Source organism: Triticum urartu, chromosome 1A, assembly GCF_056163025.1.
Source record: "Triticum urartu cultivar PI428250 chromosome 1A, HENAU_Tu73, whole genome shotgun sequence".
NCBI classification, from domain to species: Eukaryota; Viridiplantae; Streptophyta; class Magnoliopsida; order Poales; family Poaceae; genus Triticum; species Triticum urartu.
In genome coordinates this window covers 270,059,059-270,067,397 of record NC_141873.1, presented here as the reverse complement: position 1 = coordinate 270,067,397, position 8,339 = coordinate 270,059,059, and the positions used below count along the sequence as shown (strand labels likewise).

General features: G+C 44.1%; 1 long non-coding RNA gene and 1 pseudogene across 2 annotated transcripts; one reads left to right on the top strand and one right to left on the bottom strand.

Annotated features, from left to right (window-relative positions):
- Nucleotides 1–3,936: 3,936 nt before the first annotated feature.
- Nucleotides 3,937–8,097, bottom strand: LOC125507641 (ribonuclease 1-like; annotated as a pseudogene). Its single transcript, XR_015601300.1, has 3 exons — nucleotides 7,949–8,097; nucleotides 4,735–4,896; nucleotides 3,937–4,645 (listed from the first exon to the last, which is right to left on the bottom strand). The product of XR_015601300.1 is annotated as a ribonuclease 1-like (transcript).
- LOC125507652 (uncharacterized) lies at nucleotides 4,888–7,194 on the top strand. The gene is made up of 2 exons (XR_007282934.2): nucleotides 4,888–5,440; nucleotides 6,619–7,194. It is a non-coding gene; the product is annotated as an uncharacterized LOC125507652 (long non-coding RNA).
- Nucleotides 8,098–8,339: the final 242 nt, after the last annotated feature.

Below are 8,339 nucleotides of genomic sequence, written 5' to 3'. Positions count from 1 at the left end.
ACCACTCGACATATAAGAATACCTAAAGCCGCTCTACGCAGCAACGGTCGGGTATTTACTCATATATTTAATGATCATTTGTAGCACTTCAATACAGGCGTTACCTGTAACGCCACCCCTTTATGCACATTGAATCCTATGTAATGGAGGGGAGCTGGGGGTCATGGCGCACTCTATATAAGCCACCCCCTCCTCTGGGACAAGGGTTCGCACCCCCTGTAACTCACACGCTCATAATCCAGTCGACCGCCTCCGGGCTTCGAGACGTAGGGCTATTACTTCCTCTGAGAAGGGCCTGAACTCGTAAAACCCGCGTGTACAACTCCTCCATAACTAGGATCTTGCCTCTACATTCCTACCCCCCGTTCTACTGTCAGACTTAGAACCACGACAGCTGCTACGGGCTTCTAGCAAGAACCCTTCTTACCTACGCATCAAAACCACAACGGTGTTTTGTCAAGTTTGCTGTTTTAACCTTCTTCAAGGACGGGCCGCAATCAAATTTGATTCAACTAAAGTAGAAGAAACAGACACCTGCTAGCTACCTTTATGCAAAACTAGTTGCATGTTTGTCGGTGGAACCGGTCTCATGTGCATGGACATGTAAGGTTGGTCTGGGCCGCTTCATCCCACAATACCGTCGAATCAAAATAAGACGTTTGTGGTAAGCAGTATGACTATCACTGCCCACAACTCTTTGTGTTCTACTCGTGCATATCATCTACGCATAAACCTGGCTCATGATGCCACTGTTGGAAAACGTAGCATGCAATTTCAAAAAAATTCCTACGATCATGCAAGATCTATCTAGGAGATGCATAGCAACGAGAGGGGGAGAGTGTGTCCACGTACCCTTGTAGACCGAAAGCGGAAGCGTTTGACAACGCGGTTGATGTAGTCGAACTTCTTCTAGCTCCGACCGATCAAGTACCGAACGTACGGCACCTCCGAGTTCTGCACACGTTCAGCTCGGTGACGTCCCTCGCCTTCTTGATCCAGCAAAGCATCGAGGTAGTAGATGGGTTCCGTTAGCACGACATCGTGGTGACGGTGATGGTGAAGTGATTCGCGCAGGGCTTCGCCTAAGCACCGCGAGAATATGACCAGGGGTGTAAACTATGGAGAGGAGCGCCGCACACGGCTAATAATTGATGTTATGTGTTCTACGCGCCCCCTCCTCATATATATAGGTGGGAGGGAGAGGGGAGAGGCCAAGGGGCGCCCCAAGTGGGGCCGAATCCCACTTGGGCTCCTGCCCTGGTTCGCCCCCCTTGTATAGGCGCCAGGGGAAGGAAGGGGGAGGTGGCGCCACCCCCCCCCCCCTTTCCTTTCTCCCTTGAGGAAGGGAAGGAAGGAGGGCCTTGCCCTCCCCCCTTTCCTTTCCCTAGGGCTGGGCGGCCTGGTGGAGGGGCGCACCAGCCCCTTGTGGGCTGGTCTGTCCCCCCTTGGCCCATTAAGCCCATATCTTTGCTGGGGGGGGTGCCCGGAACCCCTTCCGGTGACCCTATATGTACCCGATACCGCCCGGAACACTTCCGGTCTCCGAATACCATCGTCCTATATATCAATCTTCACCCCTCGACCATTTCGAGACTCCTCGTCATGTACATGATCTCATCCGGAACTCCAAACAACATTCAGTCACCAAATCACATAACTCATATAATACTATATCGTCATTGAACGCTAAGCGTGCGGACCCTACGAGTTTGAGAACTATGTAGACATGACCGACACAACTCTTCGGTCAATAACCAATAGCGGAACTTGGATGCTCATATTGGCTCCTACATAATCTACGAAGATCTTTATCGGTCAAACCGTAATGACAACATACACAATTCCCTTTGTCCATCGGTATGTTACTTGCCTGAGATTCGATCATCGGTATCTTCATGCCTAGTTCAATCTCTTTACCGGCAAGTCTCTTTACTCGTTCCGTAATACATCATCCTGCAACTAACTCATTAGTCACTTTGCTTGCAAGGCTTCTTATGATGTGTATTACCGAGAGGGCCCAGAGATACCTCTCCGATACTCAGAGTAACAAATCCTAATCACGATCTATGCTAACCCAACAAACACCTTCGGAGATACCTGTAGAGCATCTTTATAATCACCCACTTATGTTGTGATGTTTGATAGCACACAAGGCATTCCTCCGGTATCCGGGAGTTGCATAATCTCATAGTCAAAGGAATATGTATTTGACATGAAGAAAGCAATAACAATAAAATTGAATGATCATAATGCTAAGCTAACAGATGGGTCTTGTCTATCACATCATTCTCCTAATGATGTGATCCTGTTATCAAATGACAACTCATGTCTATGGTTAGGAAACCTTAACCATCTTTGATCACAGAACTAGTCTAGTAGAGGCTCACTAGGGACACGGTGTTTGTCTATGTATTCACACATGTATTAAGGTTTCCGATCAATACAATTCTAGCATGAATAATAAACCTTTATCATGAATAAGGAAATATAAAATAACAACTTTATTATTGCCTCTAGGGCATATTTCCTTCAAAAACTCCATCCCCTTTTAATAGTATTGGCTTTCCTATGCGATCTTTGATCACTTAACCAAGAATGTAGAGTCTTGAAGCTTCTGCCAATGCTTGTTCTTTGTATCTTGAGGGGTCAACAATCTTCATCCATCTACTAGCCTAGGTTGAACTATTCCTGAAATAAGCTTGATGAAAATGTTAGTCCAACAACATGTATGTTGACATGAATTAGCAAAATCACCAAAGGAGCAAATGTGCTTTCAAAAAGTGTCATTGCAAAGCAGCCAAGACTTGCGTGTCTTGCTTGCAAGTTTTGTGAGGGTGATCTATCCCTACCTTGCTGGTTCATTGACTGACTCAAAGAGGAGGCACACACAAGTAAGAAAGAGAGTGACAGAGCATGTTTTACTGCCTCCTAAGCTTGATTAGGGTACTGAATGAAAACATGCATCTTCTGAGGGAACTTTGGTAAAAACAATCACTGTGCCCCTTTACTTTCTGCATATGTGGTTGATTGTGTGGTTGCCATCATGTTTATTACTTGATCTACCTTGTTCTTCATCATTTCCATCAGATCTATTGATTGCATATTGCTGACTTACTCTGGCATGCATCATACATTATATATCTGTTGTATAGGCTTTCTAGATCTCTGTTGCATATCTACTTTGTGACTTAGCCAACAAAGGTTGGACTTTTGGCTTTGGTACCTGCATCCGAACTTCGAGTGATCGAGTTTGGTAGGCCTATAGAACCAAGCATCCAAACTTTGGTAGCTTGATCCGAAGTGGTTGTTGTTGATATAGTATTTGCACTGTCTCTTGTTAGGACTGGCCTATTACTTGAAGAGAAAACTAACTTAGGTTTAGTTTTATAGTACCAACCCATTCACTCACCTCTGTGTTGATATCGGTCCTTTCAGCAAGGTCAAGACGGAGGCAACATCTTTGGAGGTAGCGGGCAGCGCGGCTGTGGCCGAAGCCGGCGAAAGGGACGACGACCGCAGATCTAGCACGAGCGCGACTAGATGGGCGGCGGCATGCAAAATTTACAGGTTATTTCTTTGATGAGTTGTTGTGGGTTTTCATTTATTTAGGAGTTGTTGTATGTGACACCACCAGCCACGACACTACAACTTTCAGTCCTTATAGGAGTAGATATTATTTTTCCTTAATCACTGATTCCAGTTGCTTAAGGTGATCAAATGCTGAACCCACAATAAACAAAAAGAAAATACATGGTGAACAAAAGTTTGCACTGAAGCACAAACAAATAGATAACTTCTAGACTATATGTAGTTGAACTTACGCGAAACTAAATTTGAAACCAATTAATACCAACAGCACAAGCAGCCATGAACAAAAATTCAGAATGAATCGAGATAAGAGAATTTCTTAAACACCCGACATAATAAAACTGTTCATTCATATACTTCACGTATTACAAATATTATAGACATGCATATACATAGTAGCTAGTAGAGCAGCGATTTGACGGTCATGTTCTTATGACAAGTCGTAACTCCCAACCATGTATACACTTTTATTTATTCAACCATCCATTTATTTATTCATTCACTGGAGCAACAAGCACGATATAATGCTCCAGGCCACAGTAGTACGTACTCTTAAGTGAGGCGCCGGCCGGCCGGGTGGGTCTCAGGCCTTAGTGGGCAACATGATCTTGGCAGGCGATGTGGCGTTGAGCATCCACGTGTGGAACGGGTGGAAGAGGACCTCCTCAGGGCAATGCAGTTTGGGCAGCTTGGGGCAGTCGATGATGGTCTCGCCGTTCTTGTCGACGCAGAGGTAGATCTGGTAGAGCTGCTTCTTGCCGAATGGCCTGTCCCTGCACTGCACCCCGGGCATCACTCCAAGCTTCTGGTTCACCGCCCACTTGATGTGCTCCGTGCTGTACAACCTGTAGTCTGGGTTAATGCCCTGCTCGGCGAGAGCGCCGAGGACGTCGGCGTTCTTGCGGAGGTTGAGGGCGGCCCTGAAGTAGTCCACCTCCTTGAGGCCCGAGCAGACGCCGTAGCTGCGCCACTCGCTCTTACAGGTGCTCGTCCCGTTGGTGCGCGGGCAATGGATGTTGCTCCAGTAATGGTTCAAGTTATTTTCAATTGGCTCCGGCTGCTCATGCATGGTTATAAGATTACTGCACTACTGCATGCATATGCATGAACGAGAAGATGTTGAACAATATATTCATGTTAGTTGACCTTGTTAATGTCGAATGGTTTGTCGCTATTGCATCTCACGATGGCTTTGTTCAGTGACAAGTCGAAGGTCGTGAAGCTCTAGATGAAGAAATCCTCCGCCGGGTATCCGTACTTGGGCACGCAACATCCATACTCACTGTCCACACAGTATGCTCCAGGCCACTGCAAAGCCAATTCATGAGCATGATCTAGGATACGAGTCAATGATAATATACAATATAACCTGAGTGAGATACCGGATTGAGATACGAGTCAATAATATAATCTCTCCGGTGTTTAACAAGAAAAATAGTGTTCTACACAAAAACTGCGCCCTTCTCTGCCCGCCGCCACCGGCCCAATCTCCGGTCGCCGCCTCCTCCGGCGCATGGATTGGAATCCCCTCGCCCCGGAATCCCCGCTGCCGAACCTCTTCCCTTCCACGACCACAACCCTCAAGCGATCCAGCTGAGCTGAGCACCAGATCTCGCTGCGAGCCCTCCATCAGCTCCCGCCGTCCAACCCACCTGCACCACCCGCATCGGTGCCCCAGACATCCTCCCGCACCGATGCGGCGGAGATCCTCCAGCCGCCGACAAGTCGGAGTCCCTGCCGCCACGGACGACGCAGAGCTCCTGAAGGACAGCGAGGTGACAAATCCAGGTCCTGTCCATGCCGAGCCTCTCCTAACGCGAGCTCAAGCGCCCGTCACCATCTCACCTGAGGCGTACGATTTTCTGCTGTCTTACACCTCTGTTCTGTCCATGCATCAATGTTTAGGTGTGGCAAAGATTTGGTACATGGTACTATGTAGGTTCTGTGGCCATTTGTATGACGTTCTGTGAGCATGCACATGGTATGAAGTGATTGGGTGAGTTGATTAGCATTAAAGATTCACAACCTTAATTGTGTCAAATCAGATTTTTAGGTGCTCTATGCATACATGCATTGTCTTTGCAGCAAGTCTGTATGTCGCCGGAACATGTAGCCTAAACCTAATGGCATTTGTAAGTAGAGAAATTCTTGTTCTGGATGTCTAAACCCATTCTTAACAAGCACACAACTGTAAGGCAACATCTACAGAACGTAAGGTGTATAATTCAGCCCTCGTCCCCAAACTATCTGTGAACCTCGTATACACACCCACCACACTCTCTTCCTCACCGACGGTCTCTGCCACACAAGGATCTTGTCAAAGTCAGTCGTACAGATTGGAGGTGGGTTGATCTACATCACTGCAGTATTTTATTTTGCCGTCCTCTGACCTGAAGAAGAACATGACACCCTGTGTATATGTGAAGTTACTCAATTAAGAGGAATGCTTGGAGACTGAATGTTGTAAGCTGAACTTAACTACAGCCAGGTTAGAGTTTTACTGATGGTTCATCCTGCCATCCTTATAGATACATAAATTAAGGTGTACATAGTTTATTTTGTAGCAGAGGACAAAGTAATTTAAACCGAGTAGTAAGATATAGTATTTTAGTATTCTCTTTAGTTCTTCTGAACTTATAGGAAAGAAAATACTTCTGTGGTGGAAGACTGGAAGTTGCTTATGTATTTGTTGAGATATGCAAGGGCATGCTTCCAGCATTTTGTGTGGATGCTACGGTGTTAGGCTGACCATGTATGTTCATCTAAATGACACATAATGCATGTTTTGTTGAAGCGCAGTGATAGTGTGTTTAAGAACAAGCATGCCAATGTGGATGATGTATTCTGATGAGTCCAAATTGAATTCAACAATACGATAAGTAATCTCTACATCCGTAGGTGGAGTTGGTATACACTATTCCACTACTGATTTATCTTTCTTAATACTACAAAGATTTTTTATTCCGTCGAGGTTTTGTTCTATCTTTTCGATCCTGTAAATAACTGTATACAAGCTTCTTCTGGTTTCAGTAGGTGAAGGACATCCTCTCCATTGCCTTAACAAGGAATAGCTTCCAGTGTGTGCATGGATAACGGAAGAACAGGGGGAACAAATGAGAAGGAAGAAGAAAACAACCAATGGATGGAGAAAGATCTATGACCAATAGTATACCATTTTCTATTGTACCATGTCTTATTAATCTTAAGATGGGCCTCTTAAAGTGCCAATCCTTGCTACCGTCTACATGAATTAGTTCTTTAGTACAATGCTCAAGGTTGGGTGTGTCTTTGTGAAACTGATGCTTATTGCATTCAGTTTAGAAATTGGTATATACTCCCTCCGTCCCAAAATTCTTGTCTTAGGTTTGTCTAGATACGAATGTATCTAACACTAAAATGTAACTAGATACATTCGTATTTAGACAAATTTAAAACAAGAATTTTGTGACAGAGAGAGTATATACTATTTTCTCATTTCTTTACTACTCCCTTCGTCTCATAACGTACATTATGAGATGGAGGGAGTAGAACAGTGGTATTCAATGGTTCAGTGGAGTGATGCATCTGTGGAGGCGATGTTGCTTGATTGATGTTGAACTACTAGAATATTTATGTCCCCACTGCAACGCATGGCGGCAATTACCTAGTGTTATAAAAGTAGCTAAAAAATTCATGAGTAGTACTAGCAAACAAATAGTTAATACAAAAATAATATAGTTACAGAAAGAATCCTTCACGAAAGGTAAACATGATATCTCATGCATATATATAGCTCTTGTGCCAAGTATTATGTACTCCCTTAAACAAGATATCTCATGCATATATATCATGCATATATATAGCTCTTGTGCCAAGTATTATGTACTCCCTCCGTTCCTAAATATAAGTTTTCTTAGATATTTCATTATGGACTACATACGAAGCAAAATGAATGAATCTACACCTTAAAATATGTCTATATACATCCGTATGTAGTTTGTAGTGCAATCTCTAAAAAGACTTACAGAACGGAGAAAGTATTTGTCTTTCTAGAGATTTCAACAAATGACTACATACGGAGCAAAATGAGTGAATCTACACTCTAAAATATGTCTATATACATCCGTATGTGATAGTTCATTTGAAATCTCTAAAAAGACAAATATTTAGGAATAGAGGGCGTATAATCCTATATACTCCCTCCGTCCCAAAATAAGTGTCTCAAACTTAGTACAACTTTGTACTAAAGTTAGTATAAAGTTGAGACACTTATTTTGGGATGAAGGGAGTATTAAGCAAGACAATATACTAAGTACTAGTAGTAAATAGCAATATAACTAATCCATATGCAGGAAATAAGCATCTGCATGCTATATCGTACCATTAGGATGAGGTAATAGAAATCAAAGCTGGTTGCATTGGCAGGTGCTGCCGCGGCTAGTAAGCCAAGGATTAGGCACAATGAAATTGTCCTCTGGGCCATATCTCCTCTACAAAGTATTGCAAGCAGAAATGACTCTTTTTGCTCGTTGGCTGTCCAAGTGATCAGCGTGGCTTGGTATTTATAGGCAGAAATAGAAGGGTGGGTCTGATGGGAAGGGGGCATGGGCCATGTTTGTCATGGAGGCAGAGCGACGCGAGGACCGAGATCAGGGTTGAGTTTCTCTTTCCCACCCTAGTTTCCGAAGGTTATAGGCTGGAACATGTTGAATTTTCTATGCTTTTAAACTAATATAACTCAACAAAGTAAGACATGTCATTAGCATAAAGTA